The sequence below is a fragment of the Emydura macquarii genome, unplaced genomic scaffold (assembly GCF_026122565.2).
Source record: "Emydura macquarii macquarii isolate MOO-44397 ecotype Brisbane River unplaced genomic scaffold, CSIRO-AGI_Emac_v2 contig_71, whole genome shotgun sequence".
Taxonomy (NCBI): Eukaryota; Metazoa; Chordata; order Testudines; family Chelidae; genus Emydura; species Emydura macquarii.
In genome coordinates, this window is record NW_027130208.1 from 4,999,631 (window position 1) to 5,026,123 (window position 26,493).

The 26,493-nt window shown below is 41.2% G+C and overlaps 1 protein-coding gene across 2 annotated transcripts in view; it reads right to left on the reverse strand.

Annotated features, from left to right (window-relative positions):
- Window positions 1-26,493, reverse strand: part of PRICKLE2 (prickle planar cell polarity protein 2) — a 176,198-nt gene that overhangs the window by 65,929 nt on the left and 83,776 nt on the right. The window contains exon 1 of one of the 2 annotated variants that reach the window (XM_067541714.1): window positions 1,978-2,124. The exons of the other annotated variant lie outside the window; for it this stretch is intronic. The gene's annotated coding sequence lies outside the window, so the exon portion shown is untranslated. Of the gene's footprint in view, window positions 1-1,977; window positions 2,125-26,493 lie in introns of those variants that run through there. 2 annotated transcript variants of the gene reach the window in all.

A 26,493-nucleotide genomic window follows, 5' to 3' on the forward strand; every position in this document is an offset into this window, starting at 1 on the left:
TCCTAACCTCTTACAAACTTAACAGACCCTTTCAAATGCATAAAGGCAACTCTACACACATCATTGTCTGGGTTTTACAAACATCATTTCAAGTGCACTGTGAGAACCAGACTTGCATAATGAAGACTCAGCAAAATCCTTTACTAAATGCCCATTCTGGTTTTAATTCCACAGCACTCTATCCAAGAGGGCTCTCAGTTGTTAAAACATCAGTGTCCCTTGGAAAACTTGCACTATACCATGGGTTATCTTTTGACATTTTTAATTACACCATTTGGTTGCTTTCCAGCTCAGCGAGATACAGCACTGTAGTCCAGTCTCAAAAGGATTTCTTTATATCGCTTACATAAGGGAGAAGATTGCTTCACAATGTTTGAGTCTACCAGGATTTATACTCTAATTTCTAACTGAGCAAAGCGTTTACTGAGCTCCAGACAGACAACTGTGTCCCCGCTAGCATAAATATTCCTTTATTTGCAAGTTTGCTTGATACTGATCTCGCCAGATATTTCACGGGCCCTCCCTTGTGGACCATCACATTCTAGATTTCATATATGAATTTTTTATAATGAGCTCTGTCAATTTTATTTTAAATTAAAGCTGTTTCACTGTGACTTCCCCATGGTGCTATTTTCTATTTAAAAAGATATTGACAGCCATTCATGTGTAGCAAGTAGGCAGTAAACAGGTTTCATTTATAACATATCCCCGACTTGTTATTTCAAAGAAAGAAAATTTGAGCAGCAGAAAAAACTCCCCGAAATATAAGCCACGTCATGCTTAGAAATATTGTAATTATTTCAGAGTTGAGGCTTACTAGAAATACTGACCCATCTGTGAATGCAATCACCAGCAGAATGGCTTTTGTGGCTAATACTGGCAAATACTGTCTGAAGCAAACCGAGTAAGCCATATCATCTTGTTAAGTACAATAAAGTTGTTTAAAACAAACTACAGGAGTAGATTGAAACACGAAGCAAAATATAATCTTGTTAACTGCAGATAGTTTATTGTATAAATCTTTGCCAAAGATTCAAGTCAGTACCCTTATAAATAGAACACGCTGAGGTCAGATATTTAAGCACTCACACAATAGGTGAAATAATCACTGAATAAAAATGAGTAGGATAAGTTACAAGACAACAGAGCTAAAACTAAAAGGATGACACTGCATCTGGTGTGAATAATTATTCTGGCATTATTCTGTCCAGCGCTAATCCTCAATGGTTCATAAAAGTTCAATCAGTCTTTAGCACATAGCCAAGGAATCATGACTACAAAACAAAGAGTAACTGGATTAAAATCTTTACATGGTCATAGGTCATGTCTATATCACATATGGCCACTTAAAGGAATATAAAGAATAATCTACTAAAAGAAAATTACATTAGACAATATAACCCCCAGGTTTAAGTGCTAGCTCAATCTGCAGAGTAGGTGCTCTGGCAATATGACATAGGTGCAGTATGTCTAACACTTTCAAACCGTTTTCAGAATTATGTCAGTAAAAGTAATAAAACAAATAACTCTAATTGTATCATCATCATCATCTAGCAAGCTATACTGTGCAAAATTTGCTTAAAATACCCAATGGTTCCAGACTTCCTAAAGCTAAATTTACCAATGCAGTAAATCAATACTGAGCGATTTATTTATTTAAAACCTTTCATAATTATTTTTAAAATGAAAAACATGTTAATGAAGCTTATGCATTTATCCTTGACTTCCTGCAGCTTTAACGTCAATTTAACAATTAACCTTTTTCCATTCATAAATAGTAAGAACATCAAGGTTTAAATACATTCTCTAAAGGTTTCTAACAGTATTCTCTAACCGTATATCAGCAAATATCACATCACTACATTTACACATAGGATACCTGCCCATCCTTCTCCGGCCCCCTCTCCCTCCAGACTTCAGCTTCTCTCGAAAAATACATGACAACCTAAAAGTTGTTGGTAAAAGGTAATTTCTTACCTGTTCTCACTGATGATTATGCCTGTCTGGGGAAAAGAATCCGCTACGCTGTTTTGCTATGTTAGTTTTTACTATTTACTTTTCTTTGGTATGGTGCTCCAAAGAACACAGACGGCACTGCAGCATGATAAAACATCTTGTTTTCTTTCTCAAAACTGGGTGACACACAGTAGGTGCCTTCTTGAAATGAGCAGTTTTTGTGAAAGCCTTTTAGAAGACACACACCTCAAACATACTGTTGCTTGAAAGAAAATGTGCTGTGGAAACCATCAGCAGGAAAGTGTGATTTTTGCCCTGTGTCTGGATAGGCTTTACAGCTTACATTACCTTCCTCAGAATTCCAGCTCAGTTGTTTTGCTTTTTCCCTACCATATCCTCTTTCAGCAATCCAAATGCTTTCAGCAGACCCCCAACTTTGGCTCTGGTAAATGACCCTTAGAGGCAGCAAGGGTATATTCCATTTGCTCTCCAAAGCACAAGACATTAACAAGAAAATATGCAGCCCATCGAGAATAATTGCCAGCTTGATAGCTGAGCCAGAATCTTTACTGTTGCAGTGCTCTCATCTCCTGCATGCTAATGAAGCAGTGATGTCAGCAAGTCAAAGTCATTGCATCTGGACAGTTCCAATTGTCATTGGCCAGTGTCTATAATTTATTTACATGTAAATCAGGCTGTTCTTACCAATCAATAATCCCTGCAGGCTGTTTAAAAAAAAGACAAGAAAATCCTTTTATTTTCTTCACGTGTGTATATTACAAATAGTTGTTTAGGTACCAACAATCAAAACTGAATGGTTTGAAGATACTAATTATCCTTCTAGAACTAGGATCTTATTTGCTGCTGACCGAATCTCAATTTACTCTCCACCCTGAGTCACTCCATCCTATTTAAGCTCTTCCACCCTATTATCTAACATTACAGCAGGCTAGTAAAGAGACCAATTTTATAGCTCAAAACAACTTGTTTTTCCTCCTATCTTTCAATGCCCTCTTAATTTTCTTTCCCACTAATTTCCTATGATGCCCCACTGATCTTAGACACTGCATGTTTGCACCAGCAAGGCTAAATATTCTGGGTAATATACAGTATTATTAAAGTGGCATTTTGTTTAGTGCATATTTTGAGACCTATACTTATCTGGCCCTGAGAATTCTGAGATTTTTCACCTTTTATGTTTATTCCAGGTACATATTCTGGACCACAGGAATAAACTCACATAGTGAACACCCGCATCACATGATGTGGTCTTAAAAGAACAGAAACCATACAGAGTAAATAGTGTTGTCAACTCTTGGGATTTCATCACAAGACTGACAATATTTGGTGTTTTTCTTAAAGCCCAGCTCCTGGAGTCATGTGATTACATCAGTATCTCAGGTTCAATTGAGTAAATGTGTGTTTCTAGCCCTCATATTTGCAGACAAAAGCTTGAAACTGTGGGCCTGAAAGGCAAAACACACACAGAAGGCAAATAAAAAAGAAGCCAAAACGTATTACTTTTGGGCCAATCTCATGATTTTGTGGGGGCCCTGACTCAGGATTTTTGAGCACTTGCTACTGGCAATGGTGAGTAAGTTAGCAACCCCTGTGTTTTGCAAACTAACAGCGATGAGTTTCCAACACTGTAAATGATGGGTTTTATTATGTGAGCTAAATTAGGTTTTCATCACGTGGGATTATACTCAATATTCCGAGGGCCATACACACAACACAGCTTCACTGACCTCAACAGAGCTCCTTTGGGCCAGCCCTTACTGAAATAAATATTTATGGAATTAGCCTTTTTTTTTTTTTTTTTTAGTATAGCTTTATTTAAATTGCTGTTTCAAACACATGACCCTGCAGCATAGTAAGTTATATTCTCCTAGAGCAAGGAGACAGGTTCTGCTCCTCCAGTCACATCTATGGAGGCAGACTTATGAGACTGCTCCAAATGGGCCCCTGGATCCTCCCATGAGTGTGAATGTATCCATCGAGGGAGGAGAAACACAAGGTGTCTTTAAGCCACTTGAATCCTCTCTGCCAGATCCTGTGCTGACCTCCCTTCAGGAGACTCAAGGAACTGAAAATCTTTTGTTTATTACAGTTCTCCATACAACTCTACTATGGAATAACACTATCAAATGCTCATCTGAGGATACACTGGGGATTTGGATGGGTTTCTATTCCCCTCCTCAAATTACACAGTTCAACAGACTGTCTAGGAGAGAAAACAACCCCCTCTCCCCCACCCCCCCCACTTCTACTAAAAAGCCACATTTTGTTTGTTCCTGCTTTCATCTCTGTAGAGGCAGGCAGGCTGGCTGTAAACTCAGTCCTGAATGGTTAACATGGACATGACACGCATTTGCTAGAACCCTGAATGCTCCAAATGGCATATTTTACCTTTAACACATGATTCATTAATTAAAATATGTAGGAAATGACACAAAACTCTGCGGGCCAAAAGCAAAATGAAGCTTGTTTACAAACTGATAATTTAAAGCAGAAACAAATTATGCTTGTTTACTGTAATAATTTTCCTTGGAAACACTATTAAAACCACATTACATAAGGGGTAAAAACAGGCTTCAGTTCAGACAGAGTAAATGCCATTTGTGTGGCAGCTCCTGGTAGGCACTAATTTTCATTAAACTGATGAGTAAAACACTTGTAGTGTATCTGTATTAACTGTTGAGGAGCAAGGGACGTTAAATACACACACCTCTGAATGGAATCGCTCATGGTAATTACAATCAGTACTAAGTGTTGGCAGAAGCGTTTAGCTCTGTCCCTAAGCGCATGCAGCAAGCTCCACGCGTTTCAAGGGTTCCCATACATCTAGGTTTTTCTGGACATGACCTCTTTTTTTTGTCCTCCACCCGGGCAGATTTCTGAAATAAAGGGAAATGTCCAGGATATTTTTGCTCCAGACATTGCAGCTCAGAAAGAGCTGTCTCTGCGCCCTGATGGGTCCTTCCCTGGCGTCCGCAGCTGCCAAATCCTCCCTGTCGAAGCCCGGCCCATCAGCCAGTGGAGCCATCAAGCGCCTCTCGACCAGGCCACCTGCCCCACCACAGGGTCTCAGAGCCCAGGTGGGAGGGGGAACAGCGCCCATCCCCTGCTCCCTGTCCTAGGGAGGAGAGAAGTCCACAGCGAGGCACTGACTGATGGGCTGGCTCTGCATCCTGGGCCTGCGCCAGCCACCCTGCCAATGTGACAGGGAGCACGACACTGACCCCACCTCGAGTGTGAGGCCCCCTCTAGTACCCCCTAAATACCTTCTCCCAGTACACACCACCCCTTCAGCACCCACCCTCCAGCTACCCCTTCCCCCGGCAGCGTCCTTCATTTGGGAACTTGAAATACGGTAACCCTAATCCTGCAGCAATTTCGAATGCATGGAACCGCTCACATTTCCACATGCAAATGAGAGGGCAGAGCGACCAACGGTTTGATCCACCAGAACAAACTGTCTTTTATTGTGCACAGAATGGTCACACTCCCCCCCCCCCCTTTTTTTTTTTTTTTGGCAAGCTGTGTCAGATGCTCCCGCAAATGTGGCTGTGCAGAATCAGAAATGGGGAAATTTAGCTCCCCACAGTCAGCCTGCTTTAGTCCTGCCACTTGTCAAGTGTCACTTCTGTGGCCTATTTGGTTTGGCTATTGATGTTGTTAACCAAATGTTGCTGGAGAAAGTAATTACATGCAGAATTCCAAGATTTTAGGTACTAGTTGACACACAATGGTACAATGAAGGTGCAGGTCGTGACCTCATGTAACAGGCCCATAAAACAAATGTGTATAGCCATTCAGCTAACCTAGTAGTTAGCTAAGAATAAGAAACCTTTGCATCATAGGACGGCATATATTTCTCATCAATCCTGGCAGATTTCCTGCTCTAACACTTGAGAGACAAAGTATGCCCCATGAACAATAAATGGGATATTATTTTGAGACAAACCAGCTTATATTGTTCAAGTTTTGATTCCAAATCTCTCTTGTGAAAATACGTGAAAATGTATTTTTCTCTTCTGAAAAGGTGCTCAATGGGTCTGCAATCATCACTTTCATATTAACTGCTCTATTGCCTGTGAAAACACTACACATGTTCAAGTAACTCCAGCGGGCACCTCGTATTCCCCACGACTGAGGCTCTGCAGTTTAAATGGGTGTTTCATTAAGGAGAAAGGTGCAGGCCAGGCAAACGGAGCACATTTCAGAAAGGTCACTTGAATGACTTTTACAATGACGGAGAGGGATTCTGGCAGCACTCAGAAGAGATTATTGCTCTGAGTTACTATTTTGTTCAGAGAAGAACTTTGAGACCAAAAATGGGATTCTGAAATCAAAAAAGGACAAATTATTATAATCAAAACTTCGAATCCCATTCCCAAATTAGGCTGAGCAAGGGCAATAATTATGCCAAAGAAATGGGACATCCTTGTTGTTGTTAAGGCAGAAAAAGTGACTCTATAATGGTCGCTAATTTGTACAAATTCATCCCTGCAGCTAGGTTGCTGGAACCGTCATTTTAAAAGCACGCTCTCTTTTTTTCAACAACTCAGTTTACTGATTACCTGTCAATCAATGCGGATTCATGTTACCTTGTTTACACTACATGGCAAGTGGTAGCAATAGCAGGTAATCATCAGTGAGGTCACTAGCCTCCTAAACCAGATGGATGTCGGACCAAGTTGCTTTCTTGAATTATTTAGTGAACATCCTCTAAAGAGGCTGACTGAGCTTGTAAAGGCAGCAAGCTACAGAAAGAATGTGCTACCTTGTGGATGATGCACGTGGGCTAGGAGCTGCACAGGCTCTCTAAAGCTTCCTTAAATGGCATGTGGTGAATGTGCAGCACACAGTAGCAAATCCTCCTTTGGAACTTGATTGCTGGCACTTTCTTTTCAGCCCAAGTAAAACTGCAGCTGGTCTATGATCACATGCAGCCCAGAGGATCAGAGGAAGATGCATCAATGAGAGAATGCAAAAGGAAGCACTGTTAGATAAAAGCAGCAGTGACCTACTTACAATACATTCAGAAAGGGACACTGCCACTTTTGGATAGGAAAAAAACATCTAGCTCTCAATGCCTGTATCTTCAGAGGAGAGGGAGGCTGAGGAATCTACAAATAGCAGGAGCCAGGTTGTAAACCCTGCCCTGAGCACGCAGTGCTAAGCAACGCTCCTGATTTAAACCTACAAACAATACATCTATTTCAACAGCATGTACGGTCTGGAATTCTTCTTCATATTGTGATGGTGGCTGTTGGTGGTGGTGGATTATTTTGTTGCTGTGCCTGTCACAGTGCTCCATCACAAATCCTTTGTTTTCTCACAATATGCCTCAGAAATGCCAGATACACACAACAAAAGCTCACTTTCACTGCATTATTTTATCCACATAAATGTGGAATGGGTTGTTTTATAGTCATGTTTTCTGTTCCCCACCCGGCCTCCAGCCCTGGCAATTTGCACAGTAAATCTGATACATCTCACCATAAGAATGCAACAGTAAGCAATTTACATTGCAGAAGCTCATGGTACAGTGATAAGACAACCTGACTGAGAATCCAGAGCCATGGATTCTAGTCCTAGCTCTGCCACTGAACGGCTGGGTGGCCTTGGGCAAGTCACTTTCCTTCTCAGTGCATTTGTTTTCCCTCCCACCATCTGTCGGTCTTGTATGTTTAGACTGTACATCTATCAGGGCAGGGACGATCTCTCCCTATGTGTTCGTACAGTTTGCAGGATGGGGCCCTGGTCGCAGTTGAGGCTACTGTAATATAAATTCATCATCGTCATTAGCCAGTCTTATTCATCAGAGCCACAAGACATTCTGTAACATGGCTAGTAAGTAAATACCTCTCATTTTGCGTATTCCTTGCCCACACCACACTGGGTTCTTTCCTAAAGGATCTTTAGCACTGCAGGTGATGTGTTATTTCCTCATTAATGTGGACTGAAGGATGCAGGAAGTTGGTTGATGAGGCGTTTTCATAGTGAATTACTTTCTTTTCAATTCCTCCTTTAGTGATCATTTGCAGGTGTCAACTGGCAGGGTCAAAAGGGCATGACTATCCCCAGGTGACAGTTGCCATGGGAAGGTACAGAGGCTGGAGAGGCGCAGGCTACTGTTGGTGAATGCTGAAGGAAAAACAAAATTCGGGGGAGCCACCTCTAAGTGCCATCAACATCCTCAGAGACTTGGCCATGTGATGGTCTGAATGGTAACTTCAGGTCCTGGATATAACTGTGCAGGGAAATGACTACATGGATACGCCTTTGGATTCTCGGAATGAAAATCCGCAGCTGAACGAGAGAAAAAAATAGATCATTTGGTAGATAGAAAAGGACTGATGGCCTCAGAGGAGAAAACATCCCCCTTAGAACTAACATAGGTTGAAACTGATGAAAGCCTTTACATTCAAAGCTAGATCTGAGGGAAAACAAGCTAATTCAGAAAAATTAAGACGTGTAGCCTTTCAAATAAAGTCAGAGGATCAAAACTGGCAATTCCCTTTTATTAACAGTGGCCACTAGAAGCCCTGGGGATCGGATCCTTCCCTCTTCTTGATGCCTGGACTAAGTTATTTGCCACCCATTTTTTTAAAAAAATGTTGCTGAGTAGGCAAATAGGCTGCACTATCCTGATTTCTTTCAGCTCTGCAGAGATTGCAAAAAGCTGTTACAACCTGCAAGAAGCAGCAGTGAGATATAACAGGAGGGTTCTTTGACCAGAATTTCTCCTGATTACACCCGTCTTTGTAAAGAGAAGTCAACAGTTTTGGAGACATGAAAAGTTATTTGGAAGACATGGGCTATGAATACACTCTTCCTTTTTCAGACAGGAAGGGAGAGGTCACAGACATTCCTAATTTCAATGCCAGAGGAAGCTGGGCCTTTTTGCTCAATGGATTAAAGAAGTTGCAAAAATAAATGGGGGGAGAAAGACCAAAATTCAGATGGTGACAGTGGATCCTGAATACTTGGACTTTTGTATTTTTAGTTCAGTTTGCTTAGGACTCAGGCTTTTATCTGTATTTTGGTTAATGCCTGGCTTTTCATGTCACTCCTGCTGTTATATGTGTTACTTTTGACTTGAAATGCAACAGAGACATGTGTAGAAGAGAAGCTGATGGTTGATTTTGCAGATGTGAATGTGTGACACTAGTTGTGGTTTTTAAATATGACAGTCCGTCATCAGGCCACACTCCGGGGTTGGGGGCGTAGGGGGGAAGTGGACAGTGTATTTGATGTCTACTGAACCCAGTTACTTCCATATCTGTAATACTATTTGTAGAAATAATTATTTATCCATATTAATAAATTATCCAGTAATATATGCTCAGTCCTGCAATGGCCCTAAGCGCCCTTCAACACCTATTGGCTATGGGTGAAATATACCCTTGTGCAGACATCTAGCAAAAGGCCTACAAACCACTGAAGTCCTAATTAACATCTCAGAATACAGTGTAAGTGGTAAATAGGCCTAATGCTGTACTGGGAAAAATGTCTTCCTATATTAGTAACAGATCAGTAATAGTGTAGACCAGTGGTCTTCAACCTGTGGTGCGTGGACCCTTGGGGATCTGCAGATGATGTCTAAGATTTCCAAAGGGGTCTGCACCGCCATTTGAAATTTTGTAGAGGTCTGCAAATGAAAAAATGTTGAAAACCATTGCGGTAGTAGATGCTTTCTCAGTATTTTGGATAGATAACTGTGATCTGTACTGATTACAGTACGTTTTCTTGGTTTGTTTGTTACTGCTTATGGTTATTCTTTCCCCACAGAAGACTGTGTCCCATTAAGGCACCATACAATTCTATGAGCACACTGAAAACAGAGCCAGTTTTGGATTTCTGTTCTGTGGGAGAAAGCAGGTTATTAGGACACAAAGCAATATCTGATTCTCTTCCTTGTGCGGCATTACGTGATCCTTGTCATAAAGCAGTTGGATATGCCCCTCAGGGATCTGATTTGCTGCACCTACTAATGCTGGTTAAAAATGATTTTATATTTACATAGAGATAAACACATCTCAAGCTCCTCCCCCAATCTCCATGCTGAATCGGTAGTCAATATGCAGCTACGGATCAACTTCAGGTTGAATTATAATTTTTTTTCTTTTCTGCTCTGGAGAAAATCATCAATTCTTACTAAAGTTATCATCAACCAGCACTTTAAAGCCCCAAATCCTAGAGCAAAAACAAATATGGTTTCCTCTGACCTGCTGTCAAGGGCACTCAAGTCCCAGTGTAGAAGGGGTTACAAAGAGAGACCTGTCTATCACATGGTGGATCTGGGGTGGCTTGAAAAGCAAAGGAGAAGCTGCTACAGTGGTGGGCACCTAAGAGGATGGACCCAAGTTCTTGTTCCTCTCAGTTTACTGGAAGGGGTTGTTACCAAATTTTCTGAGTTTCTTTGCTCTTGTTCTTTTCTTTTCGTTAATAAAGCTAGCCCTGAGGACAGGGCCTTGAACCGAGCTGTAGTTTAGAGCTTTATTTCTCCTTCTCGGGCTGATGTAGGCAAGTGGGTAGATACATCTATTAATATAAGTACCCTCTATTCCCAGAAATCGATAGTGTGTTGTTTAACCCAACTTTTGAGAGGTGGGAGGAGGGAAGGAAAATAACCAAAACACTAAAGTTAGGCCCTGGTCCTGATAGCTAGTCTTCATGGCCGCCAAAGGTTCACCTGAACGAAGCAGCCTTAAAATAGCCAAATTACAGCTCACACTTAAAGTGCACAAAGACATGAACTGCACAGCAGATGCTTGCATTTGCTTGCAGTAGGATGCTGGCTCAAGCCAGAGCTATCAGTTTCTCTCTTTCATTAACATCACAATTCTTCACATCACATGAGGAGTATAACATGATTACTTCATCCTTAGCCCACCATGCTGTACCAAGCTACTGCAGCAAGCTTGAGACATCGGCAGATCTTACATGTCACGTACACTGCCGAGACATAACGGAGCAAGATACAGACTGAATATCAATCAATTATCTTTTTTTAAAAATTATAATCATCACCTTAATGCTAGAAGCTTAGAGTGCTTACAAGTAATAAGCCTTCTCCATAGCCTCCAGCCTTAACTATGCATTTTATTCTTTTATTTTGTATTTTAGTCAGAATTTTAATGTTATTTAAACAATGGTGTTGGTTGTTTTTTTCCTCTCCTTCTTTAAGCCTGACAGTATTCTCATTTTAGAAGGAAAAGACAGCCTCTCTAATAATATCACCAAAAGACTAGTTAAAGCACTGCATCCAAATTTAAGCTAAATAAACCCAACACAGTATTTTTTTAATTGAACATTTTTCTTGGGGCCTTTCCATGACCAATTAAAGCTTTCTCCAAAAACTATGCAATGAAGGAAATTCATAAATCTTCTGCTTATCTTGTGGTATGTTTTCCTAAGATCTAAACCTTTGATCAGTTACACAAATTAACTTTCTATTTAGATAAAATTAGAAATTTACAATAAAACGAACTCACCTTGAAAGTGTTTTGAACTATATCCTGGCAGCTGCTCCAGATTCTTTCATTCTCGCTGGTTTTACTATCTGCTGTCTGGGTCAATATCATGTTAGATATTATTGGTTTTACACATACCCGCTGGGGGAAGTGCTTGTGCCTTGAGAACTTCCCCTCTATCTCCATCCATCTTCTGTCCCCATCCTTCTAGTGAGTGAGGCCAGGAGATGACTCCTTCTGGAGTCCATCAACATACCTCCTTAATCAGCTGACAGGACTGCTGTCGAGTGACTTTCCATGTTGTAGTTCCTCAAAAGATGATGGCAATACCCTGACCCAAGAGCAAAAAATGTTCTGAAGATTAAGATTAGGTTTCCTGCAGAGCAGCACACAGTGCACTAACTTGTATTGGCCAAGAGCAACATTATTTTATAACTACATAAAGATGTGCTGCAGCATGGCAAGAAGATAGACCTAATTTTCAGAGGAATTCATTTGTCCTTCTGCCTCCTGAGGAGACGTTCTCCCAACTGCTTTTCTTACTCCGTTCTCCCCTCTGCTCTTCTGTGTGTACAAATGGGTTCTTAAAGTCACGTTGTGTGCACTGACTTATCCAACCAGTGTGAGAAAGTGTTTTTCATGTACATTTTGCCTGTATTGTGTGAGCCTCTGCTACTAGAAAACATATCTCATTAGGTCTATTAAGTCCACACAACAGAAATGACAGCAATGCCATAAGACTCTTCTTAAGAGAAGCAGGAGTCTCAGCAAAGGCCAAAATACACCCTGGCTAAGAAAAGCAACATGGTGCTCATATGGAGAAATGGCAAACGCTGGAGAAATGGCAAAAGAACAAAACCGACTCCCATCAGCACATAGCAATGCAAACCAGGGAGTTTTCCTCATGTGCTTGCCACATGCCCCTACATGAAACAAAAAACTGTCGCTGTTGACAGTACCATGATTGCAGAGAGATCCTTCGTTTTCAGTGTTTGACAGTGGTACAATAGCTTCCAGATCACTGCCTCCATCTGTCTCCTCAGCAAGGTGTGAATATTTCAGTAATGATGCACATTCATTTTCATGTGCACATCTCCGCATCTCCATGCTGACAGATGAATCTCTGGCCGTTCTGGATGACAGAATGGTTGTGCAATTTCCTGAAGTTCTTTTTAGAATTAAATATGCTGGAGCTGGGTTACACCTCTGTGATGTGGTCCCCAGGGTGCAACCTGGACTGTGGGACCACTGAGCCCTCCAAATCCACCAGCCTGGGCTGCTCTTCACACTGTGATGCTAATGACAAGTTACAAGCCTCTGACTAGTACTGCACTTACACAGGCAGGGACATAGGCAGCTGAATGATCTCCTAGTCACTCATGAACCACCAATAGAGAAGTTTCAGCCAATTCCCAGCTCCTCAGCCTTGCACCCTAGAAGGTAACGTCTTACACTGCTCATTTCCCTCCGACAGTGTAAACTTATTAATAAGTTCACCACTTCTTCATAGGAAAGTCGACGTGCTCCAGCATTTGTAATCTGAGCTGAGATTCCCCAAGCACTTCAACCAAAATGCACTATCATAGGTAAAATACAAAACAGATTTATTAGCTACAGAAAGACAGATTTCATGTACAAGTAGCACGCAGAGAGATCAAACTTGGTCACCTAAGAAATAAAAATACATTTGCAGTCTAAATTCTAAAACAAACTAAGCAAGATTTGAGTCAAACCCTAACAGATGCTATAGTCAGTCTACAGTTCCTCAATACACAGACTGGACCCCCTTCCAGCCCGGGAACAATCTTCCCCAGTTCAAAGTCTTTGTCTTTCAGACATTCTTCCAGGTGTTGAGATTAGGGGTGGGAGGGGAAGAGGGAGGAGAGGCCAAGTGATGATGTCACTGTCTCTCTTTTTATACCTTCTTCCAGCTGCTAGAAAGATCCTTGTTTGCGATGTGGGGGTCAGGCAGTCTCCACTGCATACGTGCTTTCTCTGAGGACCCTCTGGGATAGTGGATTCTTTTTTGACGGGCCATCAACGTCCGTCTGGCCAGTGACAGGTGCTCCTTTGTCCTTACTGAAAACCTGGCTGCGGGCATCTCCCAACCTCACAACATATTTCAATAGCACATATAGCAATATTTAATAACTTCACATATGAAGATAGCACATAAAATCCAACAGGATGTTAGTATTCAACAAATCAAGACTTTTAAACTGATACCTCACAAGGCATGCATTTGTACCAAACATATTGTAATCATATCACAGCGGTGAGTATGGGGGCTTGAGGTACAGAGTATCACAACCTCTTACATGATGCCATCCTGATTTTGGAGACAGGCAGGGTGATGGCCCTGATCCAAAGCCCCTTGAAGTCAATGGTAAGTTCCATTTGCTTCAGCTGGCATTGGACTGAGACCAATATCCTGCCTGGAGGTTGCAGAACCAACTTGATACTCTTGGCTAGCAAATCTCTCTCATGACCAGAACACAGGCAGAGCTACTTGCATACACAGACTGATAACCACCCAAACGCTCAGTGACTGCCTCCGTAGAGGCTGCTGGGTAATAGCTAATTCATTGAGGAGGAGGAGTAGATTTCCTGCATGACAGGCTTGATTTGCACAAATTCTGTGACATGAGTGTGACAGGCTGACAATATCCTGTTATATGCTGAGCTACCCTTATGGAATTAAGATCAACTTCACTGAATTAAGTTAAACCTTATTGAATTAAGGTTAATATCTTGGGTGGGTGGGGGAGGTACACTGTATTAAAGATGCAATTGTGAAGTTCTGTACTACTGCCTAGTAGGGAGGGGGCTTGCTAATCTCCTTCCTCTCTATCAGCCTTTGAAGCCCCCCTGGAGAAAGAGGCATATACTAGTTCAAACTAGATTCTCCAACAGACAAAGAAAACACTTTTGGATAAAAGCCTGGGTTTTAAATGGACTCAAGGCCTGCTTCCTGGTCCATGGAGCACCCCGATCTTTAGGGGAGGATTGGAAGGACTTGGCCTACCGAGGTCCCATACGACCACATGCTTCTTCTGCGCTGAAGCTCTGATGAACTTGTAACCACAAAGAAACCCCAACAGTGGGCTGATGTCTGGGAAACTTATTAGCATACCTGTAGGTTCTCTTATTGGGTTTAGTATGTTTTCACCATGACACTTTTTACCTTAAGAATAAAGTAGGCTTGCTTAGAATGAACTGTGTGGTAACTTATATCTGTAGCAATCACGGTGTTTTTAGTTTCCGCAAAGAAAGCAAGCAGGTCTGAGTAGGCAGATTGTCTATGCTGGGAAATGCACAGTGAAGGCAGGGAACTATGCAGTCTGGGAATAAACCAGTTCAAATGGAGAGAGATGCAGGACTCCACCCAGCAAGGCAATGGCTGAGTAGCTAGAAGCTGAGAATGGGTGCCCCTGCTGAACCACTGAGGGGATATGCAGGTGTAGTTGCTCTGAACTATGACAATGAGAATCTGTACCAATGATTCAGTGGGCTAAAAATGCAGCTTTTGTCCCCTTTTCGAGGTAGCCTGGGGCTGATACTGATGCATTAGACAGAATACAGAAGTCCCTTTTTAAAGCATAATGCTCCCATTTCCACACTGAAACCAACATGAGCCACTTATGGGCCTCTTTCCTCAGCTATGCTACACAGATAAAGCCATACGGTAAAATCCTGGCCCTTTTCTTCTCCAGGCAGTCAGTTTTCATCCGAAAGCCCTATTTTTGCCCCCTCTGTAATTTTGGCTTGAAATTTTCATTCAGGCCGAAAATTGCCAGTTTTACTCAAGATTGCTCAGAAGGCAAAGCTTTTATCACACTTATTCTCAGTTATTAAAATGTTACCCTGACTGGAAAGCGCTGAGATATGGTGATGAGGGTCATGGTTATGGGCCCAGCTGCACCTCTGACCTCTCTCTGGTCTCACTGAATGACCCTCTCTCAGAGACGCTTTCTCTTGCCTTCACCCGTCCTGGGATGGAATCCCACAATTCTCCCACTCTCTGACTAGGTGTGCCACCCCGAACTTCTCAGCAGGCCTGGCTGAGCTCGGCACCTGCCAGTCTTCCTTTCGGGAAGTATTGTTTAATCCTAGATAAATCAATTCTAGGGACCACTGTAATCCTCTAGTCTGTCCTCCTGTACAACACAGGCCAGAGAACTGCCCCACAATAATTCCTGGAGTATATCTTTTAGAAAAACATCCAATATTCATCTGAAAATGGCCAGTGATGAGAGAATCCACCACAACCCTTGGTAAGTTGTTCCAAGCACAGCACTGTCTAAGATATAAAGGATTCTTAAAACACTAAAATAGTCTCTGATGCACATATATTTTCCCTGAGGCTTTCCATCCCCCAGCAATTAGCAAGGCCTGCCTGCTTCAGAGCTCTCTGTCAACCAATTCTAGTACCGTGAGCAGCTCACTGACAACTCCCTCCCCCTCCCCACATTGTCCCTTTTCTAACTGTTTAGTGTCCTTGGATCCATTAGTTTCCAGCCTTGGCAAAAAAAAAAAGTAACTTACCTGGTGCTTGTAAGAAGCATCTGTGACCCGTCCATGCCTAGGGTAGCCACCTGAAAATGCCAAGGTCAGGGCAGGTTGTAAAAGGAGAGCAGATTCTCCCAGCACTGGTGAGTGACACTGAAGTCAGACTTCCCAACCAGCCACAAACAGTGCTTCTGATTACCTACACTGGTTATCAAGAAGCCAAAATAAAAATAAACACAGCCCCCTTTACTGCATTTCAGTCTCTGGCTCCCAATCAGCCACTAGGTCCAGTAAAGAGACCAGTTATTTAAAACTCTATGATCTTTACCAAAAAGGTTCCCTCTGACCCCAAAGGGTCAGCCACAATACCAGATCAATATAAGTTTAGATCTTACCCAAAATACCATGCTGCCAGCCAGTCCTTTGGTAACTAAAACTAAAGGTTTATTATAAAAAGAAAGAAAACTATTAGAGAAATGTTAAAGGATTAAATCAATCAGATATATACAAATGATTTGAAAGTCCATATATATCAGCTTTCTAGAAGAACTGTGGAGTTTGAGGCTTGTGTAGTCCCTCTGGTATACATCCAGTACCTGGATGGGTCTCACTCCTTTGTTTCACAGCTTAAGTTCAGTTCAGTTGTAGATGAGTTGATCCAGAGGTAGGTGAAGACTAAAGACAAAATGGATCTCGGGCAGCTGCCTTTTATGTCCTTTGGTCTTTGCCATGCTGCTTGTGGAATTTTACAGGAATAAGATGGAGTCCAGAGTCACATGAGTAAGTCCTGGTGACTCATCAGGTATATTCCTGGCTTCTCCTCCTGGGCCCATTGTACCTGTGAATTTCCTTAACGGGCCATTAAGCAGGCTAGTGCTGCAGCCATCCTGTCTGGGGTGTCGCCCAGAAACAGCACAATTTGAAATACAGATATATCAAACATATCCATAACTTCTATTACACATATAGCACATGAACATAATCATCATCATTTTACTTAGCACATTATAGTCTTTCTAACAGTACCTGACACAGCATATCTCATATGAATTATTATGATTTTGACATACTGATGTTAAATAATATAATAAATGCCCCTCCCCCTCAATCCAGCCAGCATGACAGCATCTTCCCAGTTTAATAGTCCAGTCATTTTTTCTTAGATCTCTTGAAATGTTTACCAGGAGGTTATTTATCTAGGAACAATGTATTGTCTTCCAGTTAGTTTCCCAACAGCCCTACTATTAAACTAAACTAAATCAAAACATGCATACAGCAAACATTCCAATCCAATATAGCGATGAAACTCTGTCAAGAACCAGATCACACACACACTATTCATAAATTATTACAGATCAGCCTCATGAACTTCGCATGCAGTATAGGAACCTACAGAAAGGAACAGAAATAGAATTTGAACTTTTCATCTAATATTTCTTTGTCTCCTACTAGCTCAAGCCATTTATGTTATTATATGTGCAATTACCAGTCAACTTTTCATAGAGTTAAATCTCCTTGAAAGCTTTTTCACCAGCTTTATTTGATGAAAATAAGTCGTCATGATGCAAAGTTAGTATCTGATTTTTGTTAGGGACTCTATCTGGCTTCTACTGATGTTACTGGGAATTTGTGACATTTAAAAGACTTTTTTTTGTTTATCTTCACAAAAGAAAAAAATTAGGAAATGGCAAAAATAAAAAAAGCTTTGTTTCAAAATCTAATTACCGTTACTAGATGGCAACAATTTTGCCTATCACAGCAAATACATAACCAAGCACTTAAAAGCAATGAATAGGTTAGGACATCACAATTCTTCTCCTACCCACATAAGAAAAATATATGTGGCCTGTTTAATGCCAATTACAAAGAAAAGACACTTTTTTGGGGGAGGGAGGGCGGGGGGGTATTATAGCTCTTAGGACAGGACCAGGAACAAACACAGGATATACTGTATCCTTTGGAAGGAAAATGAAAGGCTTGTACAGGATTCTAAATAGGAGTGGATTCATACTATGCTTTTTAGATCCTTTTAGAAATAGCGTACGCGCATGCACGCATGCATGGGGCTTATGAAAATGGGGCCTGAGAATACTGAGAATCCAAGCATCCTGTAGGCAAGAGTTCCACACTTCAGCTAAGATTTTAGAAAAATGAGTATGTAATGTTAAGTTTCTAAGCCTTTATTTAGGCTCTTAAATAGGTGACCTAATTTTCAAAAGTGCTGAGCATTTCCACGGGAGACACCTAGTCCACTACACTTTTAAGAACCAGGCCACTTGTTCGGGGGTTTAAATATGGACTTAGAAGCCTAACTTTAGACACCCAGGTTTTGAAAGGCTCTTCCTGCATTCCTATTTCATTTACTAATGGACCTCACTGTTAACTTACATCCTTGGGGTGTTACTCTGCCATCCTGTGGTGCGGCCTGTCTAACTACAGCGTGCAAAGCGTGTCAATGTATATGGGTGGCATTGTGATGCAGACAGACCGTTCAACTTTGCCCAGCGTTCTTGTCATGCTTGTGAGTAAGGCTCAAAGAATTCCCATGTCTACCAGTATGGTGTATTAATCACATTTGATGTCTGCTATTTCCCCCCTTCCCTCATTGTTTTAATTAGAAAGAGCACATTGTTATCGTAGCTTGACTTTTTTTCATATTTAGGAATAAACTGCTTTATAGAATTATATTCTGAGATTTCAGTGTGCTTTCTGTGTTTGCATTAGATTTTGCTAGCTTATAACAAACCAGGAAATTCACCATGCCTGCCACAGGCGACCCAGGAGATATGCTGCCCACACTGTGATTTATATGGCACCTGCCCAATCGAAATTAAAAGGTTTTAATATTCCCTCTAAGACCTTATATAACTGAAATTTTACACAGCTGAATTTCGAAAAAATATTGGGCACAAACTATTTCATTGTTTTATCTGCCTCAGAGGTATGAATATTAAACTCAGGATAAAAACAATTTGCTAAATATCAACTAATTTGCGCGTATATTTTGAACAGTCTTCATGATAATATGCTCTCCAGTCTGCAAGCTATTTCATTTGCTTCTTTTCCAACCGTTTGGATATTATGTAGAGGAATACATTTAACAGTACAACTTCTTCACTGGGTAATTTATTGGTAATTAGGCAAAATTTCTAGCTGAACAAAGAGAATTGTCTCTGCCTCACAATATGGGAAAGGACTGTCAGTAATAGGCCTTTCCCAAAACCTTATCAGGAACATCCACCAAATACAAAACACAAATAGCTAGCTGCATCAAAATCATTAAAGAAGCCCCATGCACCAGTACGAAGAGGTCACCATTTCAGCTGTCAAATCTGTAAGGTTGAAATACAGATCAATCCAAATCCTCAGCAAAGGGGACTAAGGTGAAGTCAATCAAACTGCTCAGTTTGAAACCTGAATCCTTTTGGTTTATAATGTATCCCTTTTCAAACTCTGCTAAACCAGTTTTCCTTATTACAAAACACCACAAAGCTTTCATCATGTCATGATCTACAAGGAAACTAATCAGCACAAGGAGGGAAAATGATGATTCAGGGGTGGAGTCGGACTACACTGGACTAGGGATGTACAAATTCATTTAATTAAGAATCTGTTTAAACATTCTAAAAATAGACCATTTAAATGGTTAAATGCATGGGGGCCTGCTGGGCCTGCCTAGCCGTGGCTACCCCCCTCCCGCATGTGCAGAGCCCTACCTGGGCAGCTCTCACTCATGATGAGCTGAGCCGAGCCCAGCTGCGGCTGCCTGCCCCACGCTGGGCTCCATGCCTCCCCACAAGCAAGAGCTGCCCAGCTACCGCTCTCCTCCCCCTCCCAGTTTAAACGGTATTCAGCTGTTTGATTACCATTTAAACGTTTAGGCTTTTACATCCCTACATTAGGTCTGAGTCCTCCAAAAGTTTGGACACTGCTTTCAATACACTCCTCCCAGCATTTCCTCCTTCTCCGGAGAGTTAGCAATGTGAGCCACAAAGCTCACAGTTTCTGGCCTTAAAGGCCCACTAGATCATCCAATCTGACCTCTTGTATATCACAGGCCACCAACAGCTGTACACTATACCGAACAAACAAAATGAGACCAATGTATTACAACCCACACTGCCTGCTCTTTCCCACTCCCCTCACTTTCCTAGCTTAGGATAGGAGAAATATCCCACTGAAGTCAATGCAAAGACTCCCATTTAAGCCAATCAACTGTGCTGGAGAATGGCTGAGCCGCAGCCGCGGCAGCAGCAATCAGCTAGGAGCTGTGTTGCCTGCTGCTCATTGACTCACTTCCAACCACTGGGCCCAGATCTCAAAGACCCTGCCTTATAATTATCTCTCTCTCTCTGAGACCAAGAGGGCACACTGACCATTGTGAAGTGAGCGAACAGAAAGCATGGGAACCGTTTGTGAAATCAAATCACCCAGCATAAAATCGTGGCTTGTACTAAACACAAAGGGCAAAGTCATTATTTAATACTATCGCGGCTGCAATAAGCCATTATTCGTTAAGCATGCTGAAAACCCACAAGCCATTTTTTCCTGCCCCACTGTGCTGCATTCGGCATTATCTTCAAAGGGCGAAACAAACATGTTCGCTAAACATTAGCAGACTAAATACATCAGCCTTTGAGAAATAATTATTGCTTCTAGAGATTCAGTTAGGCTCCCTGTCTTGTGGTTCAGAAAGTATTTTGCCGACTGCTCTAGAACGGATTGTTCTTCACAGGGAGAGCTTTGTGACAATGAACAAAATATTTTTCTAAAAAGAAATAAAAAACAGGTGGTGATCAGAAGGAAGCTCTCTCTTTGTGAGGGTTCAGCTTTGCAACCACAGCAATAACACAATCCACGTTGGTGGAAACAAAAAATCACCAAAGCAGGCGGCACTGCACGTTAGCTTTACATCACTACATGCCACCACGTTACGGTTAAGGTTACATTATATCCCCTTATATTAAGGGCCTATGGCTGACCTGTAAAAATTCCTTCTATGTGGAAACGATTCTCTCTTTATATTATATTGCAGTAACAGATAGAAATTAAGGAAGTCAGTCCCCAGTGCACTTGGCACTACTCATATCACAAAAAGGCAGTCCCTGTCTCAAAGATGAAAGACAACAGGTGGATAAAACAGACAGACGGGGGAGCTCAAGATATTAGCAAGACAATAATTCATAATTAGTGCAATGAACAGCAATCACAGCACAATAGCTGCCTAGCCATTGCTGAGTCGCTGCAACGCTCAGCAAACAAACCTTCCGACAGGCAGTATTTTTATCACTAGATTTCTAACAAACCAATTTTGCTGGTTTTAAAGTTATTCTAGAGTGAAACATGCAGAGGTTTCAGATTAAAGATGCCTTCATGCAGATACAGAACTCAACGAGTTTGCCTGAGGAACTATCACCAAGTGCTTAGAGCAGAGGACTAGAGTGAAGAGTGAGGAGGATAACACTGAGAACAGGGAAAACCGATCTGGAACTCACTGAAAAAAGCCTGATCAAACAGGTGAATCTTAAATACAGTCAAGCTCAGAGGCATTTTGGACATTTTCAGACTCTGGAGACAGATGTAATTGCTTTAAATAAAAACATGATATTCCTTTATCAGAGGGTTTAATTATTTTGGGAGGTTTGGAAAAAGATTGTTTAAAATAGTGGAGGTGGTTAAGGATATAAATTAATTCTATCTTGTGGATATTTAGCTGCTGTTAACATCACTGGGGGTCCTGGAACTGAATATATATCCCTTTGATGTTGAAATGTACTTCCTGTGCTTAGTCTGTAATCTGGGCAATATTTTGTTCTTGGGTAGATCTGCCAATCTCTGCTCAGAAACAGGGGGAAAGAAATAAATTTGAATCCTTTCCTGCTAGCAATGCAAATGTTGTTGGGTAGTTCCGGTTGTGGAAAAGGGTTTCCACATCTACTCATAGCAACACCCATAACTATGGTATGTTGGAAGTATATATTTTTGGATAATGTTACAGTATGGGGCTAGCGAAGGTTGAACACTGATCATGTGTATGAAACTAGACTTGTTGCAGTAGCTACTCAAAGAGGGTCAGATTCTTTCTCGGTTAAACCTATGCAGTTCCACTAATGCCAAAGAATTTGGCCCCGAGAAGAGAATTCCTGCAGGAGAAGGAAATGGTGGAAGTGGTAGTTGGTCTTGAATTGAGATTCTGTCTTTCTGAAAGAAAGGCTCCAGTTCAACCAGAAGTTACTGGCTGTGATGCAGGCATTACTGGGTGAAATTCTAGGTCCTGTGTTATGCCTGAGGTCAGACTAGGTCATCATAATGACAATTTCTAGCCATAAGATCTAGGCATTCAACTCTGATACAATAGATGCTAGTTTCCATTGACTTCAGTGAGGGTTATACTTATGTAACAGAGCAGATTTTCACTCAGGATGTTCTCTAACTGTGAATTTACACATCATCCACCTCAACACAAACCACAATTATATCTGAGCTGGCAGACCAGCATCAAAACAGATAATGCAAAGATTCCTTCAATCCCAGAAGACTTTGCCAACAGTATCACATATCCGCTAAGAGTGCAAAGTTCTGGTGCTGGACCCTTTGCTATTTACGTTTACCAAGATGCCGAGTTCCACAATAAAGAGGAAGTGACAGAGCATGGTGTGAGCCCGTACTACCTGCATACGAGAAAAAGGAAAGCACTTTTTCTTCAACTGGCCTATGCAGCTTGTGTGGTGTTACAATTAGGCTGTGGCTGTGGCCATAGATAAAAGAGCAAATGTTTGACATGCCTTTCACTTTACTTCAAACTCGTGCCATGTGCCACCTAATTCTACAACATGCTCTCACATCTAAGGTAGCCAATGCCTAAAGAAAAACTGACTAACTGATAGGTCTCAAAATGTAACTGCAAACAGGGAATAGTCATCAAGTGAGTGTGTTTCCATGGGGGTCACATAGAGATTGATTCTTCGCCCTATACTATTTAATATTTTTGTCAATGACCTGGAAGAAAACATAAAACCATCACTGATAAAGTTCTCAAATTACACAAAAATTGGGGGAATGGTAAATAATGAAGAGGACAGGACAGGTCACTGATTCAGAGTGATCTGCACTGATTGCTAGACTAGGCTGGAAGTTAATGAAAGACAAATTCAGACGGGGAAAAAGGTATATACATTTTTAGCAAGGAGAGTAATTAACCATTGGAACAATTTACCAAGGGACTTGGTGGATTCTCCATCACGGACAATTTTAAAATCAATATTGGATGTTTTTCCAAAAGATCTGCTCTAGGAATTATTTTGGGGAAATTTTCTGGTCTGTATTCTACGGGACTGTATGTGCGTATGCTTAGGGTAATGGGGCCTCTTAGAGCTACTACAATACAAATATTAATAATAAAAATAGGGTTAAAAGGCTGGAAATATTTTCAATAAGTAAAACAAATTCAAAACTGCATTGTATAGGACAATTTCATTTGTGAGTGCATACAAAAGTGGTGAAATAACAGAATTATGGTGCCAATGAACTCTACATGAAAGGCTGAAAAAATAAATCTTTCAATTTGAAGCCAGAGCAAAGATTCCTCAAATGTGCTAGCGCAATAAAATAAATGTGTATTTGAATGACAAACTGCATGTTTAGAAAAATAAGGGGGGGAAAGTGCTACAGCTTTGATCATCGTTAGACAAATACTGAGTCATCCAAAACAAATCCAGACAATTTCAAACAAGATATCCACTAACTCAAAAATACAGTAAGTGGGCTGCCATCATCGCTGTTAACAAGCTACACAAATGTTAGGAATCAGAGGGGTAGAAGGTAGGTTAATCAAACACGTTTAAGCATTGTGTTACACTGCATCAGTTTACATGAAATGACAAAACATGACACAACAGAAGTTGACGCATAGTGGGAAATTCTCAGCTCTGTGAGAGCAGAATGAGCCATGCAATTTTCATTAATGTTACTGGGAACTGCAAGGTTCATTTCTCATGCACTGCAGGAAAAATAAATGAGACCTTTGGAAATTACGGGTATGTTCATGTCTGTTACTTGCAGCCTTTGACTCTGCAGTTCTGTCCTGGTAAGACTCCAACTGAAATTAATGGGGACACAGGGATGGAAGAATCAGTCCCATCATGTCTTTCAATTTTCTTGCTACAATACGCAGGCGTTTCCCCTATCTTTTCACTATTTATTATAGGTACCTCACTTTTTGCAACTGTCAAATTAAACAGCACACTGGAATTTTGTTTCCAAAATTATCCTGAATGTTACAAAGCCACTGTCAAGATCAGTTGAATATTAACCTCAATCTTTTTTCTCTCCTTTAATCTTTCTATTAGTTTGCTACTGCTTCATACGCTTTCATTTATTACTGTGGGATACATATTGACATGTGCCATTATGCTAGAATTAATTATACTGTCACAAACAGTCAAATACATTTCAAACACTAGCAAGCTTACTTTTCCAAGTGTAAAATGTGATTTAACACACAGCAATTTAATGTTTTACAGCTTGTGATTTCATAGCAATTGCCAAATCAATTAAGAGTATTTGTGCCACACTAACACCACGTCTAATTTTGATGGCATAATTTATTGCTCAAAAATAATACCGTCCATAATTTTGCACCTACAATGGATTGTGGTCATTGGCCTTGAATCAAGAAGGTGGTTTTCAGAAGCATTGAGAACCTCCTTTAAAATGTCTCCAAGTTGAGCATTCAGAAACAGAAGAACCTCAAAAATCACCAGGCACTTTTGCAAATTTAGGCCTATCTGCCTAAATACCTGTTGTGTCCAGGAATCAGGAAGCATGATGTCAAAGTGCTACCAATTGTGCTGGAAAAATCTGATGCCAAGTTGGTGCTGGTCAGAAAATCATGCCCAAAATATTTATCATAAACATTCCCATAACTATAATTTAAACTTCCAATACAGAGCCATTGTTATTAATATAAAGTACAATTAAGGTAGCAGGACTATATTAGTATTACAACGTAAGCATTCATAGCTTTCTGGACTAAAACTCTTTCCAGCTATTTCTTGACATGACATAGGCTTGAATTCTCAGGAGTGCTTTGCTGTCCATTGCTAGCACAGTGAAAATGTTAACGAATACAATCCAATCAATATTTAATGGATACTTCCCTTTGAGTCCTGATGTGATTAAGCAGCAACCTCCTTACCAAGTCTACCTTTCTCTTTGTCCTATCCCTTCGCAACACCACAAGAGCTGGAAACAAGGACGTATAATGAAATACTGGAAACATCAATTCATAGACCAAGGCAAGTGGAGAAAATTCAAATCCAAAGTGTCAGGTAATCTAAACAGAATTCAAATAGCCCCCTACATGCAGGAGTTTGTGCAGAAAGGCTGAAGAGACAAGCCAGCAACAGAAGCTTATGGATAAGCCTTGTGGCCAAATTATCATCATTATCCATTTATTTATATTCTGGTAGCCCTCAACCAAGATTAGGACCCTACTGTGCTAGCTGCAATACATACTCGTAGGCCTGGTTTACTGTGCTGGCGATGTTGACGGGAGATACGCAAGTTTCAGTACATAGCTTGCATATCTCCCGTCGACTTACTAACTTTCACTTACTGTGGCAGCTTCACTGCGCTGCGTTGACAGGAAACGTCCTCCGGTCAACGCAGCGTTGCCCTTTTCGCTGGGGGAGCGGGGATATTTACTGCATCAGCCAGAGAGCACTTCTGGGATCGATTGTGCGGGTCTCCACTGCCCGCTCAATAGATCCCACAGCATCCATCTGTGGAATCTGACACAGCTTCCGTAAACATAGCCATAGTAAGAGACAGTCCTTGCCCCAAAGAGCTTACAAGTGAAATAGACAGTGACTATGTGAAAGGCAGCATTATTAATCCCATTTCAAAGGTGTGCACCTGAAATGCAGAGAGGACAAGTGATTTGCCCAAGGTTATACAGAGATCTGTGGCAGAGCTAGGATCTGAATCCAGACCTCCTGAGGCCCAACCCAACATCTTAATGACAGGCCCACCCCTTCCTTTCTGTTCAATTCTGGCTTCATTTACACCTGTGCAAATTCCATCAACCTCAGTGAGATTGCAGGGGGCTAAGTGACGGCAGAACTAAGCCCAGGGGCCTCCATTTCATATATGATAATCTGCCTCTGACATGCAAACAACAAGAACATTCCACAACCACAGCTACATTTACCCATCCAGACAAACTTCATTGCACCAACCTGCTATGGTAGAATCCAACTTAGTACACAGCATCTTACACCTACAGGACAAAAACTTCCAATCAAGCAGCCAACATTAACTCAGAGTCTCCACAGTGATATCTGAGCTAGAATCATAAAAAAGGAGGTAATTTCAGATGCTGCTGTATGGTAACTGTGGGTAAATGTTGATTTTTTAATGGTGTTCACGGTACCTCTCTCCAACTTAATTTTCTCCCATTGAAACTACATGTATAAACAAATCTCAAGTACAATAATGGTAAGATGGGTGCAAAAGATAGACAAAATAGTCTTCAAATGCAATA